Source organism: Schistocerca gregaria, chromosome 2 (genome assembly GCF_023897955.1).
Source record: "Schistocerca gregaria isolate iqSchGreg1 chromosome 2, iqSchGreg1.2, whole genome shotgun sequence".
Classification (NCBI taxonomy): Eukaryota; Metazoa; Arthropoda; class Insecta; order Orthoptera; family Acrididae; genus Schistocerca; species Schistocerca gregaria.
The window spans coordinates 778,414,638-778,432,556 of record NC_064921.1 but is presented as its reverse complement, the minus strand read 5'-3'; the positions used below and the strand labels follow the sequence as shown (position 1 = coordinate 778,432,556).

At 44.1% G+C, this 17,919-nt stretch overlaps 1 protein-coding gene across 1 annotated transcript in view; it reads right to left on the bottom strand.

Moving 5' to 3' along the window:
* The window catches only part of LOC126335023 (frizzled-4), a gene marked incomplete at its 5' end in the record, with an annotated part of 385,645 nt that overhangs the window by 277,943 nt on the left and 89,783 nt on the right, over positions 1-17,919 (bottom strand). The gene's annotated exons all lie outside the window — the stretch shown is intronic.

Below are 17,919 nucleotides of genomic sequence, written 5' to 3'. Positions count from 1 at the left end.
TCACTCACATGAAAAGAACTTTATGGGTCAATAAAATCAGATAGTTTACTTGTGTGAAATTGAAATAGCGTAAAACTATATACCTTTACATCTGGGACATTATTTTTGCTTGGACAAAAGTTTTGCTTGTGCCTCAGTACTATAACTTGCGGTTCCCAGAATCCTTCTAATGATAAAGGAGACGGTTTAGAACGCATTTCACTTTACAAATTACGTTTTCGAATTTGTATTTTACTTATACAAGTACGATAAATTTGAACTTCTGTACCTCGGAAACGGATAAAAATATCAAGAAAATTTTGTAAGTTGTTCGAGATCGGGAGCTTATATGTATTTGATAAAAACTACACGCAACGGCTGTTCATAGCCGTCTTCAAATCAGCAACTCGGTTTTTGTATCTAAAACCTATGTTTCCGTGGTGTGTCTCGATAGCAGATACATATTTCTTGAAAACGGGAAGAAAACGCTTCTAGGTAAATGCCTAGAGGACATAACCAAATTTGAGGAATTATCTGTGGTTATTTAGATATCTACTACTGACGGCGAAAAAATGGTGGAAAACGCCCTTTTTCTTAGGAACCGCCCAGGAACTGAATGGTGGTTGCATAAGCCCCTTAAGGCGCTCTATAAACGAATCTAATGAAAAAAAGAAAAAAGCCTGCCCACATTTGTTCCATTTGCCTAACCTAGTAGAAGTTTGTAATGTGCAAAAGTTGACTGTAGGATACATACAGTGAGGCGATCCTTCTATTGGGTACACAAATGGCTCCTTGCCCAAGGGCTGTGCAAAAGACTTGCCCGTAGGTTTCTCTCGCCAACAGACCTGGAGGTTGAGCCGTAGAAAAAATTCTGTTTTTAGTGCAGCGTTTTGATATATTGGTAGTGCATGCTGCCGCATGCGTACAGATTATGATTTGTTGGGTTTGATACCGCAGTCACCCCTGTGCCTGTGAAAATACGTTCGCAACAGTGAAGAAACCTGTAATGTGGAAAAACTAAAACGTACTTCAGAGAGCAACTCGGAAACCCTGAGACGAACCACTGTACTGCGACGTGGCTACTGCCGGCGCGGGAACAGCTCAGCACAGCGCCGTCGTGCAGCTCTTCCACTGCGCTCAGTGAAGCTATGCACGAGGTGTGTATCGGCCGGCAAATCTATCCATAACACTGCCGCGTACCTCGGTTAACGCACAACTACCGCTGGCGGAATACGAAACTCTAGACAGAACAGAGCAGTTCTCAATGAAGACCTGAGGGCAACGAGTTAAACAGGGCGTCACTGCTGCCAACACCAGTAACCTGAGCGAATAGAAATAGGACGTTTCTGTGCAATATTTTCTACATCTACATTTATACTCCGCAAGCCACTCAACGGTGTGTGGCGGGGGGCACTTTACGAGCCACGGTCATTACCTCCCTTTTCTGTTCCAGTCGCGTATGGTTCACGGGAAGAACGACTGTCTGAAAGCCTCCGTGCGCGCTCGAATCTCTCTAATTTTACATTCGTGATCTCCTCGGGAGATATAAGTAGGGGGAAGCAATATATTCTATACCTCATCCAGAAACGCACCCTCTCGGAACCTGGACAGTAAGCTGCACCGCGATGCAGAGCGCCTCTCTTGCAGAGCCTGCCACTTGAGTTTGCTAAACATCTCCGTAACGCTGTCACGGTTACCAAATAACCCTGTGACGAAATGCGCCGCTCTTCTTTGGATATTCTCTATCTCCTCCGTCAACCCGATCTGGTACGGATCCCACACCGATGAGCAATACTCAAGCATAGGTCGAACGAGTGTTTTGTAAGCCACCTCCTTTGTTGATGGACTACATTTTCTAAGGACTCTCCCAATGAACCTCAACCTTGTAGCCGCCTTACTAACAATTAATTTTATATGATCATTCCACTTCAAATCGTTCCACACGCATACTTCCAGATTTCGCTACAATTTTCTAATGCTGTAACTTTTCTGTATATTACAGCATCATCCGTGAAAAGCCGCGTGGAACTCCCGACACTATTTTCAGTTCAATACAGACACCGAGCTAATTAGAACAAGAAACCAAACGAAGTGTAGTAACTCTGTGACGAAGCATCAAGACCGTGGTCCACTTGTGCCAGAATATTCACCGAGCGAGGTGAACCCAATCCAACCTCCCCCCCCCCCCCCAAAAAAAAAAAAATATTCAGGAGGTCTTTCAGAACAACCTCTGAAAGTTTGTTTGAGAAGCTCTGATATCTACATCTACGTGATTACTCTGCTATTCACAATCAAGTGCCTAACAGAGGGTTCAATGAACCACCTTCATACTGTCATACTTAAATTTTTCTGTGCGAGCCCTGATTTCTCTTATTTTATCGTGACGATAATTTCTCCCTGTGTAGGTGGGTGCCAACAGAACGTTTTCTCAATCGGAGCAGAAAACTGGTGATTGAAATTTCATGAGAAGATCCCGTCGCAACTAAAAACGCCTTGGTTTTAATGATTGCCACTCCAATTCACGTATCATGTCTGAAACACTATCTCCCGTATTTCGCGATAATACAAAACGAGCTGCCCTTCTTTGTACTTTTTCGATGTCATCCGTCAGTCCCACCTGATGCGGATCCCACACCGCACAGCAGTATTCCAGAATAGGGTGGACAAGCGTAGTGTAAGCAGTCTCTTCGGTAGGCCTGTTGCACTTTCTAAGTGTTCTGCCAATGAATCGCAGTCTTTGGTTTGCTCTACCCACAATATTATCTATGTGATCGTTCCAATGTAGGTTATTTGTAATTGTAATCCCTAAGTATTTTGTTGAATTTACAGCCCTCAGATTTGTGTGACTTATCGTGTAATGGAAATTTAGCTGATATCTTTTAGTACTCATGTGAATAACTACACACTTTTCTTTATTCAGGGTCACTTGCCACTTTTCGCGCCGTACAGATATCTTATCTAAATCATTTTGCAATTCGTTTTGGTCATGTGATGACTTTACAAGACGGTTAATGACAGCATCATCTGCAAGCAATCTAAGACAGCTACTCAGATTGTCTCCTATGTCGTTAATATAGATCAGGAACAATAGAGGGCCTATAACACTTCCTTGGCGAATGCAGGGTATTACTTGTGTTTTACTCGATGACTTTCCGTCTATTACTACGAACTGCGACCTTTCTGACAGGAAATCGCGAATCCAGTCGCACAACTTCGGCGATACTCCGTAGGCACGCAGTTTGGTTAGAAGACGCTTGTGAGGAACGGTGTCGAAAGCCTTCTGGAAATCTAAAAATATGGAATCAATTTGACATCCCCTGTCGTAGCACTTATTACATCATGAGTATAAAGAGTTAGTTATGTTTCACAAGAACGATATTTTCTGAATCCTTGCTGACTATATGTCAATAAATCGTTTTCTTCGAGGTACTTCATAATGTTCGAGTACAGTATATGTTCTAAAACCCTACTGCAAATCGACGTTAGTGATATAGGCCTGTAATTCAGCGGATAACTCCTGCTTCCCTTTTTGGGTATTGGTGTGACATGAGCAATGTTACAGTCTTAAGGTATGTATCTTTTTGTGAGCGAGTGGTTGTATATAATTGCTAAATATGGAGCTATTTTATGAGCATACTCTGAGAGGAATACAATCTGGCCCGGAGGCCTTGCCTTTATTAATTGATTTAAGCTGTTTTGTTACAGCGACGATATCTACTTCTATGTTTCTCATCTTGGCCGTTGTTCTTGATTGGAATTCAGGAATATTTACTTCGTCTTCTTTGGTGGTGCCTTGTGGTCGCTAATCCCTGTATTCGTCACAACACTCCCTATTTGTCCAGGATTATTTGTTGCTACGAGGTCAAGTATGCTTTCGCAACCATTTACGCTTCGAGTGGGCTCATGAACTAATTGTTCAAAATAATTTTCTGAGAAAGCATTCAGTACAATTTCGGATGACGTTTTATGCCTGCCGCCGGCTTTAAACTTATAATTTTTCCAGCATATCGAGGGTAGATTTAAATGACCACCGACTACAATTGAATTAGCAGGGTACTTATTTGAAATGAGACTCAAGTTTTCTTTGAATTGTTCAGCAACTATGTCTTCTGAGTCGGTAAAACGATCCAATTAATGGTTTAGTCCGATTGTCAGGTATAACCTCTACCCATACTATTCCAAATGAACTATCTACTTCAATTTCGCTAGAAGGCAAACTACCTCTGACAGCAATAAATACTCCACATTTTTTTGCATCCTCAATAGTCCCATCCTATTCGACACCCTCACAGAACACCGGCGAGGAGACCCCATAACCAGTGACCACCTCCCCATTCTTTTCGGCACCTCAGCAATCAGCGCCCCACACAACGCACTATCCGGCTACACTCCAAGGTAGACTGGGCCATGTACAAAACAACCATACAAGACGAAGTGACAGCACCCATAACTCTAACAGACAATGACGATCTATACTACATAAACACCCATCTAGAAAACGACATCAAGAAGGCCACAGACGAAGCAGTCCCGAAAAAAAAATCAACAACTGGCGCCCCACCATACCGGCGGAGGTGCTAGCAATCATCATCATAAAAAAAAAAAAAACCGACTACAGCGCGAAATGACGAGAACTCGAAACCCAGATTTCAAAAGGCAATGGAACCGCCTTAACGCTCAGGCAAAACGACTCGTCTCCCGCCACAAACAAAAAGAATGGGATGACACATGTCGACAGCTAAATTACAAAGAAGGCAGCAAATTTTGGAATAAGTTTAAAACGTTAACAGGCCAAAAGAAACCTTCCAACCACATGCTCCTTATAGACAATGTCCCAACCACAGAACCCCAAAAAACAAGCAGACGCCTACCAAAACACCCTACAGTCCATACATTCCTCCTCATTCGATGACAAATTCGACAACGAATTCTGCCGACTCGTCGAAGATCAACTCGCCGACCTTCTCAACAGCCCAACAGTAGAAACAGAAGACATCGCCGAACTGACAATACTCCACCACCAACTGTATTTAATCCTGGATATAGCGAGCGTAACGTTCCTATAATGTTTCCTGGAGGTACGTCCCTATTTCTTGGGCATCAATAGCGTATGCAACGAAAGTGGATAATGATTATGGGTAAAACGTGTTCCACCATCCATATGCTTTACGACTGCTGACTGAGTACATAACTAAGTGACTGTCCCTCGCGGCAACGTGTGAGGCTTTTGGCACGGCAGGAAGTGCCCCAGATTGGCGTGCGGGTGGAGACGGTCGCCTTAACGACTGTGGACAGGTCTGAGAAACACTAGCCTCGCAGGTGGCGGCCGGGAGGCCAGAAACCCAAGCCTGGCGGCGGTCCTGCCGCGGTCGCCAGGCGCCCGCCGGCCCGTCCCACAGCGCCGCACGGCGCACCGGTGTCGGGTTTCGCGTCCGGTCACCTTCACCTCCACCACAGACTGCGCTCCACCTGGTCCGAGAGCGCAACACTCACACTCTCTGCACGTACTCTGCCTCGCTCTCAGCAAGAAAACCTGGTCAGCAGGAGCTACACGTGCTGCTTCACTACCTTGAGGATTCTAAACGAAACGAGTGATTTCTATTTATTAGATCATTTATCGTGAGGCTTTGGATCGGGTGGTTAACATCTTGATCAAACGATTCATCAAAGGACATGGGACGATGGTTAGACACTGGCTGGTTGGCTGATTTGGGGGGAGACCACTGAACAGTAAGGTCATCGGTCCCACCGGATTAGGGGTGGATGCGGAAGGATGTCGGCCGTGCCCTTTCAAAGGAATCATTCTCGCACTTGCGTGAAGCGATTTAAGGCAATCACGGAAAACCTAAATCAGGATGGACGGACGCAAGTTTGAACGTCGACCTCCCGAATGAGAGTCCGCGCCGCATTTCTTTCTCAGCTGAAAACAATGCTGCGAACGCGAAACCTTACGTGTGCATTATTTGAAGTCTTCTGAGTGAGTGCGCCAAGTTTCCGTCACTTCAGACAGATAGCGTAGCTACAGGACAATTTCAAAATGGCGTCTGTAGGTGATGTTCCTTACAAGCAACGTCCCGTCATTGAATTTCCCACTGCAGAGAAAGATATTGGGGAGAATATTCACAAACGCTTGTGCACAGTCTATGGAGCATGTGCTGTCGACTGAAGTACAGTTAGTCGCTGGGCACGGAGGCTGAGGTCATAAGAAGGCGGTTCGGCGGAGCTTCACGATTTGCAGCGGTCGGGGAGACCATGTACAGCTTTCATACCTGGCACATTGCAGTGAACTGATGTCATTCGCGAGGACAGATGCATTACGACTCGAGAATACGATGAGGACGTGATTGACATAGTGAACCACTTGCTCCGCCACCAGGACAAGGATTGCTACAAACCCTTGTTTCGCGCTGGAGGGAGGCCATAGAACGGGATGGATATTACGAAGAAAAATAGGGAGTGTAGATGAAACACCATTCTTTTGTGTGTGTAATTATCATTACGATCAACAACGAATCGTTGAACGAAAAAATACGATGCATTATATTGTGGGCAACCCTCGTACTTCATTTTTAGACATGTGCTCTCCTTAAAATAAGAAACGCTAGTTTTGTGTAAAAAGATCCGCAATCCCAGTCATGGTTCGTGCACAGTCTGAGGAGCTATGTAAGTGAAAGCGCCTACTCGAAGACTGAGACAGTCACGTAATTGCCAGGGACTAATTTCAGTTGACTGTCTCACGTTATTTGAAACCACTCAACCGTGGAAAGGGAGTGAAAAACGTTCGTACAGCTGACGTGGCCGCAGAGGCTAGGACGAAGAAACAATCGCCCGGCCAATCTGTTAACAAAACAAGTCTTCTGTACCATCACTGGCTGCCGCAGTGCCGCTAAGGCAAGGAATAGACTAGTTAGGAGCACACGCAAGCGTTTCAGTTACCATTATTCCCGCACTGTATATGTGAATGACGGAACATGAAGATACACTAAAACACAGCGCGGCGGTCATACCCAATGCCATATACTTCATAGTGTTCGCATAGTATCGATTTAGAAACAGATGTACCACCGTAGCGGTTCCAGTTGACGGACAACTGCTTCCCGTGAACTCGTGGCGGCGGCGGCCTCTCCTTCGCTCAGGTTTCGGCGCAGCGTCCTGTCACCGCCCCGTGCTCTCCAACATCAACACAGAGCGTGCCGAGTTCAACGTGCTGCTGAACACTCAGAAACGAAGCGACTTGAGGATACGGTAGGCGTCGCCCAACGTAGTGAACACGATCGCAACACGCTCCAGCGGCAGTTGTAGAATGTTCCTAGCTCGTAAATCACACTGTTTACGAAGTCGGTGCACCTAAAATTCCTACGTTAGATCTACCGTAACGTACATTTCCTCCATTGTCCGTATGCTAGTTACGTTGTTCTGTCTGTATCCGTAGACATGTTATAAGGCAAAAAGGAAAGTATCATGTCCAGTCAATAAAGGACATCAGCTTATAAAAGTTCCATTACAAATAGTGCAATACAAATTTACAATAGTTTTCCACGTAAGACAAAAAATATTGCATCATTCTTACTTTTTACTAAAACCGTATGGTCATTCTCGCTTGACCACAGTTCCTATTCAGTGAACCTATGTGACAGACACTAGTGCACTGTACGCTAACGTGTGGAGTACATACGTGAATGTAGACTTTGGGAAAGTCATCGAATTTTAGACAAACAAAGCAAAAAGCTGGTTTCAGATGTGGATACCACACAATATTCGTCTATTATAACTTTCTGCCGAAGTTGTAGTATGTAATAAAGGATATGTACACTACTGGCCATTAAAATTGCTACACCAAGGAGAAATACAGATGATAAACGGGTACTCATTGGGCAAATATATTATACTAGAACTGACATGTGATTACATTTACACGCAATTTGGGTGCATAGATCCTGAGAAATCAGTACCGAGAACAGCCACCTCTGGCCGTAATAACGGCCTTGATACGCCTGGGCATTGAGTCAGACAAAGCTTGGATGGCGTGTACAGGTACAGCTGCCCATGCAGCATGCAGCTTCAACACAATACCACAGTTCATCAAGAGTAGTGACTGGCGTATTGTGACGAGCCAGTTGCTCGGCCACCATTGACCAGACGTTTTCAATTGGTGAGAGATTTGGATAATGTGCTGGCCAGGGCAACAGTCGAACATTTTCTGTATCCAGAAAGGCCCGTACAGGACCTGCAACATGCAGGGTCGTAACACATCTGAAATGCAACGTCCACTGTTCAAAGTGCCGTGAATGCGAACCAGAGGTGACCGATACGTGTAACCAATGGCACCCATACCATCAGACGTTTTCAATTGGTGAGAGATTTGGATAATGTGCTGGCCAGGGCAACAGTCGAACATTTTCTGTATCCAGAAAGGCCCGTACAGGACCTGCAACATGCAGGGTCGTAACACATCTGAAATGCAACGTCCACTGTTCAAAGTGCCGTGAATGCGAACCAGAGGTGACCGATACGTGTAACCAATGGCACCCATACCATCAGGCCGGGTGATACGCCAGTATGGCGATGACGAATACACGCTTCAAATGTGCGTTCACCGCGATGACGCCAAACACTGATGCGACCATCATGATGCTGTAAACAGAATCTGGATTCACCCGAAAAAAAAAATGACGTTTTGCCATTCGTGCACCCAGGTTCGTCGTTGAGTACACCATCGCAGGCGCTCCTGTCTTGTTCTGCAGCGTCAAGGGTAACCGCAGCCATGGTCTCCGAGCTGATAGTCCATGCTGCTGCAAACGTCGTCGAACTGTTCGGGCAGATGGTTGTTGTCTTGCAAACGTCCCCATCTGTTGACTCAGGGATCGAGATGTGGCTGCACGATCCGTTACAGCTATGCGGATAAGATGCGTGTCATCTCGACTGCTAGTGATACGAGGCCGTTGGGATCCAGCACGGCGTTCCGTATTACCCTCCTGAACCCACCGATTCCATATTCTGCTAACAGTCTTAAGTAGGGGTTCAAGCAATTTCTTTCTTTCCGTTCTCCAAAACTGGACTCATCAGCGTTGGCTTCATCGTCATTAAAATAAAATGTCCTCACCTTTGTGATCTTTTTGTAACATCATTCTTTTTTAATGATCAACGACTACTGTGAACTGAACAAAGCAGCGAGGCAGTGGGTAGGCTTCCCACCAAGCTTCTGGTGCCTGTTAGGCAGTTCTTCCGACCGCGACCTTGATCAGAGAAGCAGCGATGGCAGATACCGGTATCTGGGCTCCTTCCGCCACAGCGGGCGCAAGCAACGCCATGATCTTGACGCCGCTGTGATCAAGGGTGCACCCTGCAAATAGCGGCTGGGTGGCCACTTCTCCGCCCATTCTATTCTCCTTAAGAAAAGAAGAAAGGCTAAGGGAAAGTACTGTCCTGTCCCGCGGCACAGACAAACGTGTCATCGCATTACCAGTGTGACGAAAGCCAGAACATGTGACGGGTACTGACCAGCAGTGGGTATCGCCAGGGTCAAGACAGCTCAAAGCTATTTCGTCGTTCACCACGTAACTCGTATGGGTTAGCGAAACCAGTGTAATGTGTTGGCAGTCACATCACCTCAGCCCCTGGGAAACACAACAGAGGCGGTCCCTCCCAAATACTTTCCGTGAGTCTTGCTTGGGTAGCTCAGTTGGTAGAGCACTTTCCCGCGAAAGGCAAAAGTTCGAGTCTCGGCCTGGCACACAGATTTAATCTGCCAGGAAGTTTCATATCAGCGCACACTCCGCTGTGAAGTGAAAATCTCATTCTACTTTCCGAACAGTTAGCGTTAACGTCCTGTGTATGTCGATAGGTTTCAATGCGCCATTAAGCCTAGTTTACACGGTGACGCTGAGTTGGCAAACTCGTTTCTTGAAACCAGCGGTACAAAACTAGCTTCGTAAGGCTGTACGGCTATATCAGTGCACGTTTAAGTTTCAGCCCCATTTTCGTCTCTCAAATGTAAGTCTTGGCACTTACTTTGGTAATGTAACAAAACACACATAACAAACGCGTCTGAATTCATGACAGAGATTCCCGCTCGCCTGCTCAGAGACAGTATTTTGGAGGTTTACTCCGGAATCTACTTCAGCCACCTAAAAATGACTTCAGCTAAATTCAAGGATGTTAATCGAATTCAGTATGCTGTAAGGAGATGAGATACACTAGTACACGATGCATTATCGTCAGTACTGAAAGTGGAAAACGCGTAGCGCTCTTTTTCGAAAGTCGAGACTTTTATTCCTTGGCCCAGTAGTATTCATATCACGTTCCAAAGTCTACGGTTCCCAAAATTGTTCCAGATGATGTTGGCGCCATCTATTGAGAAGTTTGTCGTATGTGATATTTGTACATAAAATGTTTCGCTCTGTACATGGCATATTCTCTATCTCCAACGTTAGCTGCACATAGCTATCTTCTGCATTTGTGCAACTATGCTTTCACTGAAGTCACTCTCTTCAAGATGGCTTCACATTGACATAACAATGCATTGGTCCAATACGACGTGTCGAAACCCACCCTGAATTTTCTGTTGCAGTAAGTTGTTCTTGTAATTGTTTCCATTATCGTCCCAGAAACATCTTTGCATATTGCAACTGGCCAAAAATCAATAATTTTTTCAGCTCCGCACTCCATGTCGCGTTTATGATGTTATATTACAGACTTCCATCAATTAGAGCTTCATTTTGTTGACATGAGGTATTTTATAACAGTTCGTGTAGCACGTTTCTTACGATAATGTATATTTTACTAACAGTGGAACAGTTCCATCTTTATGCTCTGTAGTAGTCAAAAAAAGGGGAAGTGTTTATTGGATGATGGAAACAAACATTTCTCTTACACCAGACAGACCTGTTGAAACAAAAATCAATTAATTCACTCACTTCACAATAATTAATAGTTTTATTTAGACGGAATTCGGATGGGTTAAGAACTGGGCGTGGTCCTGTTATACTGTATACTGTGCTGCGTACCAGACATACTTGATCAAATTCGTAAAACGTGGAGGTGAAAGCTGACAATGCACAAATCACTAAAATTTAACAGTACTGTTCCTCTGATACACCTGAAATAACGAGAAACTACCGGAAATTATATTGTCAGACAATTTTCTGTAAAGTGCGTTACACTATGTAAGTAGGCTGTTTAGGTTTTTTTATTGGTAACGCCACATAGCGCTCTGTATGAAAAATCACTGGCTGTGTTGTGTGCAGTCAGTGGCTGGTTGGAATTGTTGTAATACTCGCCATTCTAGTGTTGGGCAGTTAGCTGTTAACAGCACGTAGCGTTGCGCAGTTGGAGGTGAGCCGCCAGCAGTGGTGGATGTGGGGAGAGAGATGGCGGGGTTTTGAAATTTGTAAGAATGGATGTCATGAACTGCTATATATATTATGACTATTAAGGTAAATACATTGTTTGTTCTGTGTTAAAATCTTTCATTTGCTAACTATCCCTATCAGTAGTTAGTGCCTTCCGTAGTTTAGCTGGCAGTAGTGGCGCTCGCTGTATTGCAGTAGTTCGAATAACGAAGATTTTTGGTGAGGTAAGTGATTTGTGAAACGTATAGGTTAATGTTAGTCAGGGCCATTCTTTTGTAGGGATTTTTGAAAGTCAGATTGCGTTGCGCTAAAAATATTGTGTGTCAGTTTAAGCACAGTCTTGTATAATTGTTCTAAGGGGACGCTTCATTTTTTTTTTTTTTTTTTTTTTTTTGGCACCATCTGCTGATAGGCATAGTTAGCAAATGAAAGATTTTAATAGAGAACAAACAATGTATTTACCTTAATAGTCATAATGTATATAGCAGTCCATGACATCCAGTCTTACAAATTTCAAAACTCCGCCATCTCTCTCCCCACGTCCACCACTGCTGGCGGCTCACCTCCAACTGCACAACGCTACGCGCTGTTAACATCCAGCTGCCCAACGCTACAATGGCGAGTATTACAACAATGCCAACCAGCCACTGACTGCACACAGCACAGCCAGTGATTTTTCATACAGAGCGCTATGTGGCGTTACCAATAAAAAAACCTAAACAGCCTACTTACAACTACTCTATTTTTTTCATCAAGAGGCTGAATTACCCAGTTAGTTCAGGGTGGAACCCGAATTATATTAACAGTCTTTTCGTTGTCCTCTTAAAGCCAGAGGTGTTGTTATGTCCAGACCAATAGCCCAAGAAAACCAACGCATTATTTTTTGCAACTTGTAAGAAGACGTTTGGGCCCATAGCTAAGGAATGGCTCTTACAACTCTATAATTTTTGCTGGTCTAAAAAGACGGAACCTACATTATGGTTGAAGGCCAAGGCAGTAGCTATCCCAAAGCCAGGTAAATCAAGAGATGATGCCAAGAACTATCGTCCAGTATCGCTGTTGAGTTGCCCTTTCAAACTATATGAACGTCTTATCTTGAATAAAAATAGGACCACAACTAGCAAGCCAAATCATTCCACAACAAGCAGGTTTCAGACCCGGTAAGTCTTGCACTGGCCAGGTCATCTGCCTAACACAATACACACGGGACGGTTCTGAGAAGGGAAAAAAAACTGGTGTGGTGTTTGGCGACTTATCAGCAGCATACGAGACGATAAAGCACAAAATCCTCCTGGGAAAATTTTTCAAAATAACGGGAAACTACCATCTTACCGAAGTTGTGAGAATACTTATCTCCAACAGAAGATAATATGTGGAATGTCAAGAGCAAATAAGTCGCTGGAGGAGCCAGAAGATTGGGCTCCCACAAGGCAGTGTTTTGTCCCCTCTACTTTTCAATCTGTATATAAATGACCCGTCAGTTGGACCAACGACAAGAAATTTTATCTATGCTGATGATGTAGGGCATTGCCTGCCAACCCAGATCAATCAAACAGATTGAGAGAAACCTAACAGATGCCTTAGAAGTACTAACTGAATATTACAACGGGAATCAGCTTCGACCGAATACAGTAAAGACGCAGACTTGCTTATTTCATCTGAACAATAAGGAAGCAAACAGGGAATTACAACTGGACTGGAGCTCAGTTGAACACTGCCGAATCCCAGTTTATCTTGGAGTCCCGTTATATCGGACATTGTCTTGCAAGAAACACGTAGAAAAAACTAGAGCGAAAGTCAACACACAGAACGGTATAATCCGCAAACTTGCCAACTGACACTGGGGAGCAAATTCTGAAATTCTACGTGCGTCATCCCTGGCATTGTGCATTGCTCCAGCTGAATATGCATGCCCCGTTTGGAGAAAATTGACACATACCCAGAAGCTAGATGCAGACTGAATGACTCACGTCGGTTAATTACGCGATGCCTTAAGCCTACAAACCGTGATCTCCTTTATGTGTGTTCTGGAATAACCCTCCCCCCCCCCCCCCTCCCCACAGATCAAATGGAAAACGTTGGCGATGGCAGTGCGAAGATAGAAGACATCCCCTGTACGCACATCAGCCAGCGGTGGTAAGACTTAAATCCAGGAAAGATTGCATAAACGTTGAACGTCCACTAAACGAAAGTCAATCTACACCCAGGAATCGATGTGGAAGCAGAAATTGTATAAGGCAGCCTGAAAAGTTGTCACATTAAAGAAAACCTTCCTGCTGGATCACAATTGGAACGGAGAGTCTGGAAGAGCCTAAATAAACTTAGGTGTTAAATGGGAAGATCAAAGGATAACCTGTTCAAGTGGGGATACGCCGAAGATGAGCCCTGCCAATGTGGGGGAAAACAAACGATGACACACCTGTTGACCTTTCCATCCTTGCTGGCCATATGCACTTTTCAAGACCTGTGGTTGGCCAACGACGCTGCAGTGGAGTGTGCTGAACACTGGAGAGAGATGTGAGTCTTCCTATAGACAATAATGACGACTTACGATATGTGAAGATCATGAATGTATATACGAATGTATAACTATTATTTAGTTGTATTTGTAACCTAGTATATATTGCCTATTAATTAATTACAGATGTAGCTTAGACACAATTAAATAAATAAAATAAATAATATCACACATTGCAGTTGTCTTATAAATGGCTTGTTAACGGATTTATGCTTACTGGAACATCTTCCTTCTCCTCTCGTATACTTTCACTGTGCTAGTTTTCACTGTTATTTTCGATCCTCTTGCACAAACAACAACAAATTTTTATCACTAAAAGTTTTCAAAGATCTCAGGAATTACCTTAAATGGAAATCAATTGTTTCTTTTCTTAATGTGTATCACTGGAATAAGATTAACAAAATTTCTTTCTGTTACTAGGGAATGTGTCTATAACACTTATTTTTAAAGAAAAACCAACCCACTTTCATTATCAGTAAATTTAAATTAATTTCTAATGGTCTTATTGTATGTCAGAGTGAGGTGGGAGGTGGAGGGAGCGAATGTTCCCGAATTGTTTGTGACTCAACCTATTCTGATTTCATTCCTTTAATCAAGAAATGTTGATAAAAGGAATGGATTAGCTCGTGACACACTGTCAAATGGAGAAAGCATTGTTTATTGTTTCCAGCCAATCTGCTACATAAAGCAGAGTGTATGTATGTGTGTATTTCCAGGATGAATTTCAACCAAATCTAGCACAGAGACGTCAGACTTCACAAGTATGGCACTGTTATGTTGTAATCTCCTAGCTCCAGCAGGAGCAGGCATACAGGAAAAACATATTTTCCCAGCCCCTGGCATATAGGCTATCCATCATGATAGGCAAGTTGTGTGAGAACAGTATTGGGCTGCCAGATCAATCAGCTTTGCTGGACAGCCTACATGTCAGGGCCAAAAAACCGTTTTAGGGCCCCAACATTTAGGCTGCCCTGCATTACAAGTGCATTGTGTTAAAGTAGCATCGACCTGTTTTGCATGGCGACCTGTACATCTGGAGCAGATAAATAATATTCAAGCCCCTGATGTGTAGCCTGCCCTGTAAGACAGGTATGTTGTAGGTATAGTATCAGTCTGCTTTAATGAACTGTGTTGTAGGGGCTACATGTGGTGATGCACATGGCTGGCAGCAGGTTGAGATGGTTAGAGGAGGGGATGGACAGAGTGAGGGGCAGGAGGAAATGGACAGACAGAGGTGAGGAGTGGGAGGTGCACATGGCAGGTGGAGAGTGAAGAGGGGTAGTGAGCAGGTAGAAATGAAGAGGGGGAGGTGAAATAAGGGAAAGGGAGGAGGAGGATATGGTCAGAGGAAAGGGGAGGTAGGTGGAGGAAATGGACAAGGAAAGAGGGAGGAGGAGATTAAGGGACATACAGAGTGGGGAGGATGAGTTGGACAGTCAGAGGAGGCAGAGGTGGACATAGGGGGAAGGAGGGGGTGATATGTGTCGAACGCACATGAGGGCTGAACTGTGGGGAAATCGCCACACCGTATTCCAGTTAAAAACCCTTGTACAAAGTTTTCTGATTTCTCCAGAATACTTTATTCTACATATCAGTTGATTCTGTACAGAGTTTGTTTTTCCATCTCTTATCAGATAATTCAGTCGTCATAACATTATAAAAGAAAAAAAGAAATGGTCAACGTATGAAATTTCGTGGGAGGTGTAGCTGTGCCTAAGAAAGTAAAATATATAACAAAATATGAATTTTTACAGCGCCTTTTCAGTTCTCTGTCCCTTCTCACATCGACTTATCTTTAACTGTGGGGGAGGCGATGCCGATGACATTTACTTCTGTGTGAATGACCGACACTGGAAACATTTGTTCATACACTTTCTGCATACGCTATAGTACTGCTGCCATTTAAAATACCACATTTGTAGCTGCCTGGATGCCATGACATCAACATTTCTCTCATTACCATTCCTGCACAACGTTGGATCAGTGCTTCGCGCTTGGATTCCGGAGCAAGGTGAGTGTCCAGTACGTCAAACGGGAATTAAGAGATCTCCGGCGCAGGGGGCAGAAGAAGTTGAGGAGCAGCAGGAGGCGTGGAAAGCTCGATCAAAACTGCATCGAATCGATTGTGGACGGCCATCATGGCATCTGGCACGCCGCTCCGCCACGGTGATTACCCACAGTGCTGCGCGCGCCACAAAAAAAAAAAAAAAAAAAAGAAAGCCGACGATGGCCCGGTGCGCCGTGGTACTGCGCACAGGTGGGACAAGGCTGGCGCGCATGCGCAGAGCAGAGCGGATGCCCGGTCGTAATTGTTAAGACAAACAGTGGCCGGGCAGCCGAGCAGCGCTGCGGCTTTTTGTCGACCGCGCCGCGGGTCGACGCGCCTCGCTATCCACTATCGATAATGACGCCCGTGGCGAGGTGCAGCCATCACAGGCGCGCCGCGGCTGTTACACTTTGCCGATAATTTAAAATAATTTCCTCGTGCTCCTTTTTTGCGCGCGCCGTGCTGATGGCGAGGCGAAACTTGTTTGCTTTTAACGGCGAACGAGCGGTGAGATCCGCGTGCTCGATGAGCCCGCCGCTTCCTATCGTAATTTATTCGGGGCCCGACGGGACGCGACGAGACGTGGTGGGATGGTTTGAAGAGGAGAGGGAACTGCACGGCCCGGCACAGCGGGAATCGGCTTTCCACTTTCGTGGTCTCTGCCTACTAGTACCCTGTGCTACTTCTGTACGAAGTGGAGCTCTATTAAGAAAACGACCGGAAGCTCCTAAGGCAACATGCTAGCGCCACAGTGGTCTGCGTCTTCGATCATTTTTAGTTTGTTTTATACGGGCTTCACGAAACTGTGTGTTCAGAACTAGAACGATACTGTAATTTGGCCTGCTTCACAAGAGAGGAGCCAGGTTATATATGTATGGACTCAGTAACGGAAAAGACATTACTAAAATCACGACCAACTGAACGGAAACACGAGTAGACTTTTAAATGGAGGTTGCACGTTATTATTATGGTAGGTTAATTAAGTTTCAGTGAACGCTGCATTACACTTCATAGTGACACAGATACATGACGCTGTTCTTCAGCATAGTTACGGAGTCTTCGGAAAATAAATGGTTGGAACGTTGAACCAACTAGTCTGGACGATGAAAATCCACACCATAATCACGGAGCCATTCGAGAACTGTTGTGTGAACGTCTCATAGCTGGAAAATGTCTCCCACCCGCCTAGATGTTCCTTCAGTCGGCCGAAAAGATGGGAGTGACAAAGAGCAAGAGCTGGATTTTGCTGTCAGCATCAGCTACGTCTGTACGGCCTTGATCAAGTTTTCCTTGATACTCTCAAAAATGTATACCTAGGTATGTCTCTCCTTAAGATTTGTGAGGTGACAAAAGAATGCGTAAATATGTACTTGAGAGTAAAATTGAGCTGTCTGAAGGCTAGCACTATTGCAATCTATATTAGACACAAAAGAGTTTTTCCTGTAGTGTTAATGTGGTAGGAGCCATATTTGAGTTAATTATTGTTTGGACAACGTAAATGTAATTTTTACGAAATTTTGGGACTGTGAAACGACCTGTTAAATATTTCATATTAAAGGAATTTTCGTGATGATTCCAAATTTGATGTTAGATTTTTGAATCTGTAATTTTTCCAAAGTTGTTTAGAGTTTATATTATGATTAATATTTTATTTGCATTAATTCATGTTATGTGTTTGGATTACAGTGGTATGTGTAAAGCATGATCGTTTGTTCTCTAACATTAGTTGAATGAACGTTACTTTTAAAAACAATCGTTTAATTTCAATCTTGCTTCATATTTCCTTAATATATGACACAATTTTGGAATTAACCAAATGCGTATGTCCCCTATGAAATTAGTATGATATGTGATTATTATGGTTCGTCAGTTCAAGGTAGTAAAGTATGACTTGATGAATGAACTGAACTGGTTTCAGTATTGGAAATGTAGGTTTCTTACAGGGACCTTAAAATACAATATCAGGAGAACTGTTACGTTACTTATTGAATCAGCAATGTTGTGGTGTTATTATATACATGTCT